Raw genomic sequence first — 14479 nt, 5'->3', positions numbered from 1 at the left:
GCGAACTAAGTCCATGAGTCTTAGAGATAAATCGTCGCAAGTTATATTATCTTTGAACCATAAGAGGTGCATAACTCACTGCCCCTCATATTTCTAACAAGGATACCCATGATTCGTCTCCACAACTATATAAGATAGGCATAAGAAGCATCTATGGTACCCTTTATGTTATATCTTCACTGGTAAGCTTTAAAAAGAATAACATCCATTGGCCTTTTGTCCACTCCCTCCGCCATTCTTTGGCAACAAACTCCTTGATGGGAACAAAATTAATAGAGAACAACTAAAATGATATCTTCTCTTTTCCTCAAAAGTAACTTCTAAGTTAAATAAAAAATAGCTGAGCACACCCTATAAATCACCTCTCACCCTTTTTTTGATAAAAATTAAGTGGTCTAATGGTTTACACTAAAATAATCAATGAAAGATTTATACCTTTATCCAGTTGCTCAAAAAAGTTAACCACTGATGTTTCTATATGTCCTAACACCTCAGGGAATATCATTAACCTATATACGGCTAGAGTAAACACATCCAACCCCTGATCAGTATCAATATAATTTTTTATATGCTAAAAAAAAAGTTGATGAAATAGCCTTAACCCTATTTTTTTTTCTTTTTGTGCTTATCTATCTCCTCAAACCTTATTTGCATAATCTTGGCTAACTTTTTTCTATATCCAGTAGTCTTCTACTCCTTCCAATAGATCTTATCTTGATTGACAGACTTTATCCAGAGTAAACTAACTATTCTTTAATTATGAGAGCCAAGTCTTCTTAGTTAAACACAAAGCATTAATAAGATAGATCCCAAAATTACATTGCGGCTCTAATCAACTGTTCATCAACCTTTACTGACATAAGTAATGCCACATCCTCATATTTCTTAGAAAATTATTCTTTTTTCTCTATTCCCTACTATTTCCAAATAGTATTCAATTTAGATATGTCATTTTGACTAAGATCCATATGCACTAACTGTGGCAGCATTGATATATGACCATTTACTAAATAGTCTCCTTCTTTCTCTTAAGTACTTTTTAACTAGCTCTTAACCTCAAGTAACTTTTACACATGGATGACATCTCTATAGGTTTTCTGAGAGTTTTTCTTGCTAAATATTGGTCCAAAACAATATCCTTCTAAGAAATATGATACCTATATAATGCATCCAACAAAATTAAAAGAAACAAAAGAATTAAACAAGTCAATAATGTAAATAAAAAAATAAAAAAATAAGTAAATAAATAATCAAACAAGTATAGTACATGACAGAATAGAATATGCATAGTGTCTTAGTTTAAGGTAATTTTTTTTTAAGAAGGACAACATGGCTCTATCCAAAGGCTAGGCTTTACGGCTCACTGTATATCGGCTTAAGATTTATGCGTCTAAAAGTTCCCAAACTATTCCTTACATCATCGTCCATTATAGACTAGTAAGGTTTTTCAATCCTCACCCATTACGAGTTACTAACGAAAAAGATTCAATCTGAATATAAGTATTTCACTAGCAAATGTAGAGGTTATCACCTCACGAGAGCGTAGCTACTTCACTTTCTCCTACAAATGATGAAGCTCGAGTCTAGAGTTGATGCATGTAAGTGTATATGCTAAAGTGTGCAAAGTGACATATTAATCAAAATATCCTAAATGCAAAATCAAAACAAAATAACAACTAACATACAATTTATCTTATTTATTAACGTTTACATATATATATTTTTTCTTGAAAAATTGAAATAAAGGGGATTAAATTAAATGTCAAGTAAGACCAATTAAATCCAACAATTCTTAATAGCACATAATTAAAAAGTTTTGGCTTAACTCTAAAAAATTCTCAGTAGAGTCGCCAAGCTGTCGTAATGGTTTTAGGACCGCTAGACGCAAAGAATTTAAAATTTGAGGAAAAAATGAGAGAGTTGCCACCAATCTTTTTTATGGTGTGATTGGTCACCCAAAAGTTTATCTTTTTAATAAAACTATAAAAGCAAATTTAAAGTTTATCAAAAAGATAAATTTCGGTCTACAAAAACTAAGTTGGGTTCAAGAGTCAGTTACGTGTGGGAAAGGATTAGCATCCTTACAATGCCCATAAATTGGTACCAATTAATTATGCACTATTTCAGGTGTTGGATGAAATAGTTTTAATTTGAAATTTAATAATAATCCCTTTCATTTTAAAAAGTAAAATTTTGTTAAAAACTCTTTATTTAGAAATATTGAGAAAATCTTTAAGTTAAAGAATTACTTTAAAATTCTCTAACATCTATGCAGAATTTAAAATAACTCTTTTCACTTAAGATTTAACACAATAGTCCTTAAAAAAATAACACTCTTTGTAGAAGATAATTATTAGTGACTCTCCAACATCTAGGCAGAGTATCGAAAATTATTTCTTTCAAAATGTTATTTTTGTTTTAAAAATATATCCCTTTTTTTTTTTGTGAGACATTTTATATGAAAAAGAAATAATGGTATTATTAGGTAACATATAAAGATCAAAGACAGAGAAATACGAAATAAGTGTCAACAATAATATAATGATGCATATATATGCTAATGGATATTATGCAAAATGATGAAATGCAATTCAAAAAAATCGATTCTTAAATATAATGAGGCCACCTTGACTCTCCAACATCTAGGTAGAGCTTAGGTACGACTATTTATATCTAAGATTTTATTTTATTATTATACTTTTGTTATTAATTAGTTATTAACCCCATGGTTGAAATGAATTAAGGACTCACATGAAAAACTTAATGGAATAAAATTTTCTAAGTACCCCATCATCTATGAGGCATTCGGGAATAAGTTATTTCATTCTAGATTTTCACACATATCCTTAAAGTTTCAAAATAGTTTTGAGTATAAGTTTAGGTCGAGGTTTTAAGGTTTGGTGACTTTCGGATAATGATTCGGGATTGCGTACCAAACCTGGGGCTTTTAGAGTTTTGGATTATAAGGCCTTGAATTTTAGGGTTCGGGATTTTGGATCTTAAGGTTAATGTTTCAAGTTTCAGAGTTTGGGGTTTAAGACTTTGATTTTAGGGTTTGAAAGGTTTAAGGTTCCGATTCTGGGTTTTAAGGTTTAGGATTTTGATTTTAAGATTTGAAGGTTTTAGAGTTTTGATTTTATAGTTTGAGGTTTGGGATTTCAATTTAAGGGTTTGGAGGTTTAGGATTTTGATTTTACTATTTGAATTTTAAGGTTGGAGGTTTTAAGATTTGAATTTTAGGGTTTGAGGTTTTAGGACTTTAATTTTAGGGTTGGATGATGTAGGGTTTTGATTTTAAGTTTTATTTTATTATTATTTTATTATTAATATATTAAAAAAAACTTGAACATTTTTAAAAATCTCTAACATCTAAGTAGACTTTCAGAGCAAGTTCATTTTTTATGATTTTTGAAAATTAATTTAAAAAAATCATATATTTTCTTTTTATAAAAACTTATTAATAATAAAATTACTAATTTATTCTATGATTATTTTATACTTATTTTTTTTGGTAAAAAAAAATATGGAGGTAGATAGGCTGCTCAGTCCCTCAGGTCAAGGCAAGATGTGCCGTACCTGACAACCTAATACAGGTAGCTATAGGTCGTGCATTCGAGATGACCACAATAAATGACCACCGACAGAACTCGAACCCAAGACATCTTCATCAATGAGGATGAAAGTTGAATGATTGAACCAACCACTTATTGATATACTTATTTTATTATTATTTTTTAAAACATGGGTTATGATTCATAAAGAAAATTAAAAAGAATCAAAAGTTTTTTTTTTAATTTTTGTTATTGGTGTTATTGTTATTATTACTATCATTATTATTATTTTATTATTAATGCTTATTGTAAAACAATAAATTTTAAAAGTCTTAAGTATACAAAAATAGCAATAATGAAATAAAAACAAAAAAAGATACATAATGTATAAAAACAGTAAAAAAAATGAAAAAAAATTTACCTGAATCAGACCGATCAACACCGGTTCGATTGGCGGTCGATTCAGTAGTTTGACGATTTAGTCCAATCTAATTGAACTGTTTCAGAGTTGTTGGAGGAGGCGGATCAGCGAGTTAATTGGCAAATCCCAGGTCGGGTCACTAGTGCATGCGAATCCTTCTTGGTCTAATACGATGTCATTTTGGGCTTTTTTTTATATAAAATTCAACTTTTTTTAATGATCATTTTCATCCTTTTCTAAAAAAAAAAGTTTCAAAGGTTAGAAAAATCTCTCTACCTCGCCAGAATCTGGCACCTTGCTGTCGGGCTAGCCGTTACTAAGGTTCATCATCAGTAGCGATTGTTGGTGGGCATTGGTGACCAAAAATGAGAAAAAACCTTTCAGAAGCTCTTCTCGGCTTCCTTTTGTCAAATTCGATGTCTTTTTTGTCAAAAACAATCTAGATACGAACAAATCGGGTTTTGAGGATTCTATTATCCTTTTCTTTTCTTTTTTTTTTAAACTCAAATTGACAATCTCTTTTTTTTTATTACAGAAGAGCTTTGGCACTGAGGTTCCTCCCTACGGGAAGGACTATGTGTTATTCTGTGGTATTTTTGGTTGGGTGTTTAAGGACTTGTTTGCGAGGGCTTTTTAATGTAAAAAAGTTACAGTTTCTATATGTAGGAATCGGGGTCTTCTGGGCGTGGAAAAGCTTGGGTGCTTGTGTCTATTCTTTTTTTTTTTTTTTTTTAGTTCGAGAGTCCCCTTAGGTGTGTTTAAGCTTAGCGGGACTAGGTGTTTGGGAAATAGGGAGTGCTAAAGGAGCTACAGTGCTCTAGTGAGGAGACTGGACAAGGGGTGGCATGATGGCTAGAGTAGAGGCGCGGGTGGCTAGTGGTACCGTGCACGGCACCCATTAGCACTAGCCCTTGCCTCTTTGTTTCTTCTTCTATTTGGATTTTTTTTGTTTGTCTCTTCTTCTTCTTCTTCTTTTTAAAATTTTTAAATTAATTAATTTTTTTAATTTTAATTAAACCATCATCATCATCATCATCATCATCATTATTATTATTGTTGTTATTAAACAAGAATTGAAAATGATAGATTTGGACAAAATCCAGTGTCTACAGCCTATTCTACACTGCCTATTCTAATGACTTGTCAACGAGGAAAAAAAAAAGAAGGAACAAACCCTTATTTATTGCTATGTTTTTTGGCATACCTGTTTTAACAGATTTCTATCAGCCTTTGAAGGAAGATGAGCTTGGATAAAGCACCGACGTTCAAATAATTTTTCCAGCAGAACCGAAGTCGGTAAGGGTTTTGTATATTCTGAGAAAATTAATTATGAGTGACACTGGGTTTTGTGGATATTAATGGATGGATGGAGTTGGTTTTAAAGGTTGAGCTTATCATGCTTTGATAAATGAACTGTTGCATTTAGTGTAGTTGAAGCCACCATTTTAAGGCTCATGGCACAAAAAAGGTGCTTGCATGAGTGAAGCAAAGAGTTAATTGCTAAAAAGATTAATTCACACCATACACACGTGCATATTTACCTATTACGTTTTTATCTATGATACTCCCAACAGTTAAAACTTGGAGGTTTGAACTTCAAACCTCGTGGAGGTAGGGTTTCTAAATGTACCAATGCCTCTTTTATACTTGTAAACCTGAAGTATAGATGCATTAGTATATGTTGAAAAGTCGGTCTACTCCTTTGCCTGATACAGAGATCAAGCATTAACCAGCATCATTAGTCTAGCTTTATGGACATAATCTACTTATTTTTGAATCGTGAACTGTCCTTAATCTAATGAAAATTTATCATTAAAAGAAAAGAATTGAAAACAAAAAAGCAGTTTATTTGAGGCATGCCTTGCACCTTAACAAAGTATCTTGATTTGAGGGGTCTGAGGTGCTTTGCTAGATGGTGTTGTGCCTTGGTGTCGAGGCAATCCTTGACTATACTGCCTGTAACCATTTTTATTGGGATAAATGTGGCATCTATTCTGCAAAATATTATGTAAATCCATCCTTTCTGTCCTTGTAGGTTTTCTGTGAATTTGATTGGGAGTTGGATGAACTTGATGTAAGACAACGCTTTCGTCATTATGTTATAATCTAATTAGCATGATTTTTGTGATGTTTGAATTATGTGAATTGGTAGCTTGGAATTGTTTCAGTTTCAGTTATTTATGCATTAGACTTTAGTCAATCATTTTAAGCTTTGGCTGTTTATTTGCTTGTCATAGGAATTGGGTACTAAACTATATCTACCAATTTGCAGGAACTGATTGAGGCAGCTGAATTTGATAAAGATCAAAAGGACGCTTTTAAGGTGAAGTTCTTTTTGAAGATCCACGTGGATTTCATATATTTCCAACTACTAGTTCAACCTAACATGCTTTTGGTTTTGTAGGAGTTTGTCAAAGAGAAAGTTTGAGAAGCAAAGGAACGTAATCTGCAGGTGTATTGTTGGCAACATTGCTTGACTTAAGAAAATACATTTCGTTGGGGAGCATGAATTTGGATATGGTGATTAATTTGGCCAATTCCATTGTTATAGGCAAGAGAAGCTTGCAAAAAAGCCGTTGAAGAAATGAGCAAGGAAACAAAAGCAGCATTTGAGAACATGAGATTTTATAATCTACCCTGCTCAAACTCTGGATGCTCCTGATGTATCATTAAGGTAAGGTTTTATGAATTACTGCTTCATATATGCATATATACATATATATATAAATATATTCTTTAAACAAGGTATTATTTTTTGGTAATTATTTATTTTGTTAAATGAAGCCTTATAGCTAGTTTTAACATCTAGTTTGGTGAGCACAAATTATTTCTCATACATAAAGTTATTTGTATTAGTTCTGAGAAGATTTTCTTTATATCTAGTCATGGCATTCTTATCAGAGCTTGTTACATAAAAAATTAAAGCATTTTGATTTCTTGGGGAATTATATCGATGATAAGTAGTGATCGCACGGTTTGCTTTAAGTGTCTGAATGGTAATAATGGCTTAAATGTGTTTACCTGGTAAGATTGGACAAGTTTATTTTGGCCGAATGGATTTGATGTTGGCATGGTTTATCAAATATGCTGTCGCACCTCTACTTTTTGTTGGATTACTTCTTTTGTTCCCAGTGTTTTGGATTTTTCTCTAGGAAATCAATTGAATTACATACTTCCTCTGTTCCTTACAATAGTTTATCCCTCAATCTATGGCTTTTCTTTGTCCTCTCAATCCCAGTTGTATAATTCTGTTTGGCCAGAAGCTCCTAACCAAGTGGATCTCCTTTTAGTTAGATATGACATAACAACTGGAACTTCATGTGGATCCCCATGGTGGTTATAAGCCCTTCAAATAGTTAATGATGTTGCTCGTAATGCAGAACTGAAATCATTAAACTGAACATTGCTTAATAAATTTCATTCATTTTTTCACGTTACTTGTTGAATTTGAATTCAAATCATAACCAACTTCACTTCCAATAATTCCAATTTATATTTGTACATTTCATGATTAGAAATTCAATAACAACTCATCTTCAGTCACTTGTCCACTAAGGTCATGCTTCAGGGACGTTATCTTTAGGATTCTAGATGTCACATCCCCATATCTAATCTCATTTACGACAACAGCATGATCGGCAATTTTTTGAATTATTCTTTTTTTGTTTTTGGTGGTTCTGCCTTTTCGGGCTCCTTTCATAATTTACTAGACTCCTTGGTCTAAACCATAGTTTGAAGTAGCTCATATAATAAATAAAAATCCAGCAATTGATGCTCATTTTCATTTACTCTTCCCTGCTGCCTTGCATTATTACATGCAGGAAATTCAAAGAGAAGCAGTATGAGTGAGAAATCTGACTTGTATTTATATATGAAATAAACTTCACAATTAATGCCAGATTTTATATTGCATTTAAATAAGGGAAGAAGTACAACTATTTTACAGTTGTACAACCTCTGTATTATATATATTTGCACCCATTAATTTATTTTATTCTATTTTATAGTAATGTTTATTTGATTTATTATCTTTTTATAGGCACCGTTGGTCTAAACAACCAAATTATATTATTTTTTAATAATCAGATTCATAAATAAAAAAAAAATTTCACTATATATTATAATATTACAAATTATTAAAATTTTTTTAATTTGTGAATTGCGGATCAATGAAAAGTGTTTGCATCTATAATTTTATAATTTAAGTTCGTATTTAATGATTATTAAATATTTTAATTTCACAAATAAAGAAATCAGGTTAAATTTTAAACTACTAAACCGTCTTTAATATCATATTAGACAACGAAAATGGTAAGAATGACAAACTGGATGCTTATCATCCTCTTCTAAAATTGCATATTGACTATAAAAGTATGCATTTTACTTCATATGGTCATTTTATCTATTTATATGTTTGTTCAATTTATTTTATTTTCTTGGTTATAATTTTGTAATTAACGGTGGATTTTGTATAAAATATTCACCAAACAAAGTTGCAGCCAGCTTCCTAAAGTCAACAGAATATTCTGTTAATAAGGCAGTATTGACTCTCTGGGTATCAAAATTAGTTCTGAATAACAGGTGACTATCTCTAGCGAGCTAAAGGCAATTAATTTCTCAAACTGCCCTAAATCAACTCCATTTACTGACCTAAAAATATCTCTTCCTGAAATTTTTGCTAGCCATCAGCCCATACCAATCTAATGTTAGAAAACATCCTGCTTAAGTGGAAGTGTCAAAGAATCTAGAACATATACAGATATAAGAAATGCAACTTCTTACTAATTTAATTATAGTTAAAATCAAATATAAGAATGAACCAAGAGTTTAGTTTAATTAGTTTACATCATCACTTATTAAATGATATAAAATAAATTTCAAATTTAAATTCTAACATTTATATTTTTTTTTAATTTTCAAATTATGATCTTTTTGTTAAAAAAATAACAAAACCAGGAATCTGCAGAATAGATAATTGAAACCTTGCCCCTGTTATAGTTTCTAATCATTATGAATTTTTAATCAAATTAAAGTTAGAGAAGAACATATATAAAGCTTTAACTCTGCTTTTTAACTATAATTTTAGCAAGAGAATTTCTAATCAAGTTTTATATATAGTCATTTGATAGTTAATCAAATTGAACAAAGAAAAATAAAATTCAACATATATGTTAAAGGGAAAAAAAAAAAACTATAGTAGTATTTTGATTTTCAAGTCTTTAACTACTACCAGTCAACCCTGTGGAGATGAGATGCCATGGTTCTATTACCATTTGCATCTTCATTTTCTCGGATCCTGCTTGTGTTGAAAGAATCAGCTGTCACCAGTTTCTCTCCATAGCCGATTCCTCTTCCTCCATGATCTCCATAATTCAGAGGATGATGAATAACTTGAGCCCCAAGCGAAAAGAATCCACTGCTATAACCCTGGAAATTATCTGTAGCCGTAGCTGATGCCGCTGCATTAGCCGCACTACCATGGTTGATTGCAGCATTAGCTGGAGACTGATCTTCTTGCCTAGCCATGGAATTCTTATCTCCTTCAGTTTCCCTGTACTTGTTGAGATAAACCTTGAGAGGTCCAACATAATTCTCAAAACCCAGTGTTGTCATAGCCCACAAAAGATCATCGCCGTTTATGGTCTTCCTCTTTTCCCTCTGACACTTATCAGAAGCCTCACCCGTGATGAAGCTGATGAACTCAGACACACATTCCTGAACGATTTCTTTGGCTTCTTTGGATATTTTTGCATTTGCTGGGAGGGATTTTTTCATGATACGACTTACATTAGCTATGGGGAGGAATCGGTCTTGTTCTTTGGAAGAAGTATCCGAGATGTTCCCAGATGACGGGCTGCCGATGGGGCTGGTTTGGTTTCTTTTCCCAGTCATGGAGAAAATCAGGAGGCTGAAAAATAATAGAAATGGAAGAGTTTGTTTGGGAAGATATGAATGAATTCTTTCTGAAACCACTTAGTTGAAGAATCTAAAGAGGCGGAGTTTGGAGTTATAAGCTAACAGAACAGAAGGGAGAGAAAGAAGCCAAAATATATTAAAAAAAAAAGTGGGAAGGCGGTTTGATGTAGACAGGAAAGGAAAGAAACAAGCACTTGGAGGATCAAAAGTTCGGAATCTTAAGTAAAGAAAAAACAAAATTAAACTCGGACTTTAATTTAAATGATTAATATAATTATTTTAAAATATAATACTTTAATAATTCTAAAATTTAATATTTATAATTTTTTGTTTTTAAATTATAAAAAACTGAAAAATCTTAAATGGATTTTGAAAATTAAAAATAAATAATTAAATAAAATATCTTTGTCCATAGAATTTTTTTTTATGTCAAGGGCAAAACTCAATCAAACATATCAATTTGCTTCTCTTTTACTCCACTCTTATCTTTCACCCAGTCCTCACGAATGTATTTTTCAGTCAAAACTTAAAACTCACTCCTAGGAAAAAGGAAAATCACCAACCAGCCAAAAAAAAAAGCATAATATATTTTTTTCCAATATGCAAAAGGTTTAACCTTTTGCTAGTGAATTCTCTAACTGAATTTTCCCCTCTAGAATCTAATCAACCAAATTGCATGCCTGATATGACATTGGGCTTGACTGACTGAATCAATTCACGCCATGCTTCCCACTGTTTATTGCTTGACACAATGTTCAACTATGGTAGCAATTCTCATATTAAAATCTTAGTCCTTTTTTTTTTCTTTTTCTTTTTGAACAAACAGACATTTATTCATTTTAATCTCTTTTACTTATTATTTTGTTAGTAATTTCGTAAACTTCACTTAAATCTTTCCCCATCCAACTAGCTGCACCTGTCCTTTGACTAACATCCATCCATATTAGGCTTTGTTTGCTTTTAGGCTTTGAGTAAGCGAAAACTTAAAAAAAAAAAAAAGCCTCTACATGAAGCACAAGAAGAAAAAAGAACCCCAGATGTTATATTATTATAACATCAGCAATGGAAACTTAGTCCATGGGAGATTCAAATATATATTATTATATCAAAAATCATATTAATGTCCAAATGCATAGCTAGATGGAGTTGTGATATAGCAGCGAAAGAAAAAAAAAAAAAAAAACAACATTTTCGATTTACCATACATTGAAGAGGAATTTGTTTTTTTTTTTTTACAACATAAAATTGAATAGAAATAAAATTTCTTGTTAGTGAAAATTTGTTTTTTCCCTTTTTTTTTCTTTGTTAGATGTATACTACTAATTAAGTTCAAAGGGAAAAAAATTCGAATTTTTTAGGCTGATGAGCCGTTAAATCATTTAATCAATATAAGTTTTAGCCTTGGTAAACCATTAATATCATCAGGATGAAATTAATTAAGCCATCTGGAAGAAATAAGAACCTTAGAGACTTGAAAACTGACTTAGAATAATCATCGTGCCAAAAAAATCAGTACAGTAATTTAAATTTTTTTATCTTTATTCTTTTTTTTTTTTCAAATTCCTAATCTACTCTTTAACTTTTATTTTTATACTTTATGCATAAATCCCTTCAAACTCATAATTTTCAAACACTAATTCCAAAATCATATTAATTGATCCAAAGGTCAATCGATTGAATTTTAGTCTTCTTAAAATAATAAAAACAACTATTGAACTAATCTCGTGGTTTGGTAATTAAGGGCTTTAATTTCCTATTTTGTAATTTGTGTCTTTGCATTTTTGTAAAGACAAATTGGTTAGCTAACCACGAAAGTAGTAGTTTTTCCTTTTTTTTGTCCCTAGCTAGCTTTTATAGCACATATAGGGGTTCCATTTCCATTTGTACCTACCAAAAAATGGGGGAATAAAATCCTAAATATAGATTGGACATCCGTGGAAGCTAGCGATCCTGTTGTCTTCATGCAGATATTTCGCAAGGTTAATGTGAAAAATTTTCTTGATTTTTAAGTTAGAGATGTTAATCAATATATTAGCCTTGAATTCATATTCATGTAGAAATGTAATGGGCATGGTATCTTTGTACGACTTGAAGAAATAAAAAGCATGCAAAAGGTTAGCTGGGGATAGACTTGGCACATATGCTTCACTTCGCTCTCTCTTTTTCTGCTTTGTTCTTGTTTTCCTGTGATTGTGAGATTCTCCCTATCACATCCTCCTGTAAGGGATTCCCACAACAATTAATTTCTCCCTATTTTGTTTTTCAATTTTTAATTTAGCCTTGATCCTCTCTAGCCATATAATTACCCATTGAAAATGCATTAGGTATAAGGACGACAATGAATAGTAAATAAATATATGTTGTTATCCTATTCATTTATATTAAATTCAAATAATTATAAATAAATAATTAATATTGTTGAAACTTAAATTTTAAATTTATTAAATATTATTTTTTAGAGGTGATTGAATGATAGATTTAATTTGTTTAATATTTTAAGATCATGTTTGATGTATAAGATTACTAATAAAATAAAATAATAATTATCTTATATCATATTTGATTTACATATAAAAAGAGATATAAAAATTATAAGGAGGATTAATATCTTTTTGATATAGGATTATTCAATCCTCCCCAAGTAAAAAGCAATATTTTTAATATATGAGATTAAATTTACATATTTAATTATACCCTTAAAAATTATATCAATAATTTAAATTATATAAACTTTAAGGAAGAATAATTTTGACAAATAAATAAATTATTCTATCATAATTCTTATATACATCAAACATAAAACAAAATAATATTATTTAATATAATTTTATTTATAATATTATTTTATTTTATCTTATCATATTTTATGTAAAACATACCAAACATGATCTAAATAACCAATTATATACAAATATTACGAAATATGTAAAAGTAAATAATAATTTAAAAAAAAAAAATTTGTAAGTAGTCAGATAGTTTCAATTGTTTGAACACTTTAAAAAAAATTTTTTATCTAATTAAATATTTTCAAGCAAAATAAACATCGGAAACATATAGAGATTTCCAGAATACAAATATATGAGTGATAATATTATTATAGCTATTAAGAAAATAAAGAGAGAAGAATATGTTTTTTATAATTGAATAATTTAAGAGTTGCCCCTCTAAAGTGAGTGCCAGCCTGCTAGCTAGGCTCAGCTACCGTAATCAACAGCCTCTCAAAAAAGTTTTAAGATATATCAACCTCATATACACACCATTAACAAATAAAAATATATTAGTACATGTACATTTATTTAGATAAATTCCTTCTATCCTTCCAATTTTACAGGAATACCAAGCAATGGGCCAATGGCTATTTGATTAGAATATTTAAATTTTGGAGACTACTAGTTCTTCTTTGGAAGTAAGTCTTGATGACTCACTCTTTTTCTGTTTCTTTTTTTAAAATTATCATCATAATAATAAATAAATTCAAGTTTAATATTAATGACAAGCCTTAAGACTTATATTGTTAAAGAGGTTTTAAACGTTTTTCTGAATAAAAAATAAAATCATTTAGTCCTCCATTTCTTGATCTAATAACTAATAACTAAAGAAGTTTTATGAGAATATAGAAGTTTTGATTTGATACCATGATCTTTTCACTTTTTTTTTTCTTTGTAAGGGTTATATCTTCTTTTTGAACTAAATAAATAAAACCATTTAAAACTTTTACCAAATAATAATAATAAAGGCATCTAAATGAATGATCAGTTAAAGGCCAAAATTAACCTGTCAACAAGAAGAGTTTGAAATGAGCTTGGCAATATTAGGCTGGATATCGGAACTTGATTTCGAGCTAGTGTTTTTTCAACCATGTATATATATATATATAACACTTTTGAGCCAGCAATTTCTTTAATTAACTATAATATTTGAATATGGGCAGTTTTATTTTATAGTTTAGACCATCTTGTTCACATTCTCAAGTATTATTTATTAGGTTAATTGATTTTTTAATGTCAAAATCTTCAAAAACCTAAATATGTAAAATATGAAAACCCTAAACAAAACCTTTCAGCAGAAATGTGACAAATGGCTTCTTGTGCAACTAACTTTACCTATTCCACCATTGCACAATTAAAAATAATGGAGACTGTGTCTCTAACTTGCTGTCTCCTCAATAAATTAAAATGCAAAAGTCTCATTAATGTTGATTTAGAAATAGTCAATTGTCTACGGAAAATGTGACAAAATTTGGGGTTTGACATGGGTGGAGGCTTCTAGGTCAAATTAATGTTAGAGTTGGATTTATAATTTCATTATGTAATCTTTCCTTGCAGGGAATGAATAAATTAAACCCTATAAAAGTCTCAATATAGGTGTGAACAAAACCCCATCCAACCATAAGATTTCGTTCACCTAAGACAATCTTAGGTTGTTAATAAGAAAAACATAAAAGATACATAAACTCACTCGTTAAGGCTGTACTTTAAACGTTTATTTTATGTTTTAATTCTAATAAAGAATTACATGGTGGAAAATTCTTATTATTTTCTATTTTTCTTGAAAAATATTATTGATCTCATAATTAATTTCTTAATTTGTA

The 14479-nt window shown here is 30.1% G+C and overlaps 2 pseudogenes; one reads left to right on the top strand and one right to left on the bottom strand.

The window, feature by feature from the left end:
- LOC149511957 (protein HEAT INTOLERANT 4-like) overlaps positions 1 to 7286 on the top strand; it is a 39315-nt pseudogene extending 32029 nt beyond the window's left edge.
- Positions 7287 to 9022: 1736 nt separating this feature from the next.
- On the bottom strand, positions 9023 to 10033 carry LOC111316112 (nuclear transcription factor Y subunit B-1 pseudogene; annotated as a pseudogene).
- Positions 10034 to 14479: the final 4446 nt, after the last annotated feature.

Source organism: Durio zibethinus, chromosome 24 (genome assembly GCF_047325235.1).
Source record: "Durio zibethinus cultivar Kanyao isolate XHJ-2024 chromosome 24, ASM4732523v1, whole genome shotgun sequence".
Taxonomy (NCBI): Eukaryota; Viridiplantae; Streptophyta; class Magnoliopsida; order Malvales; family Malvaceae; genus Durio; species Durio zibethinus.
The sequence above is the reverse complement of the archived record's forward strand: the minus strand, read 5'-3'. Positions and strand labels throughout refer to the sequence as shown.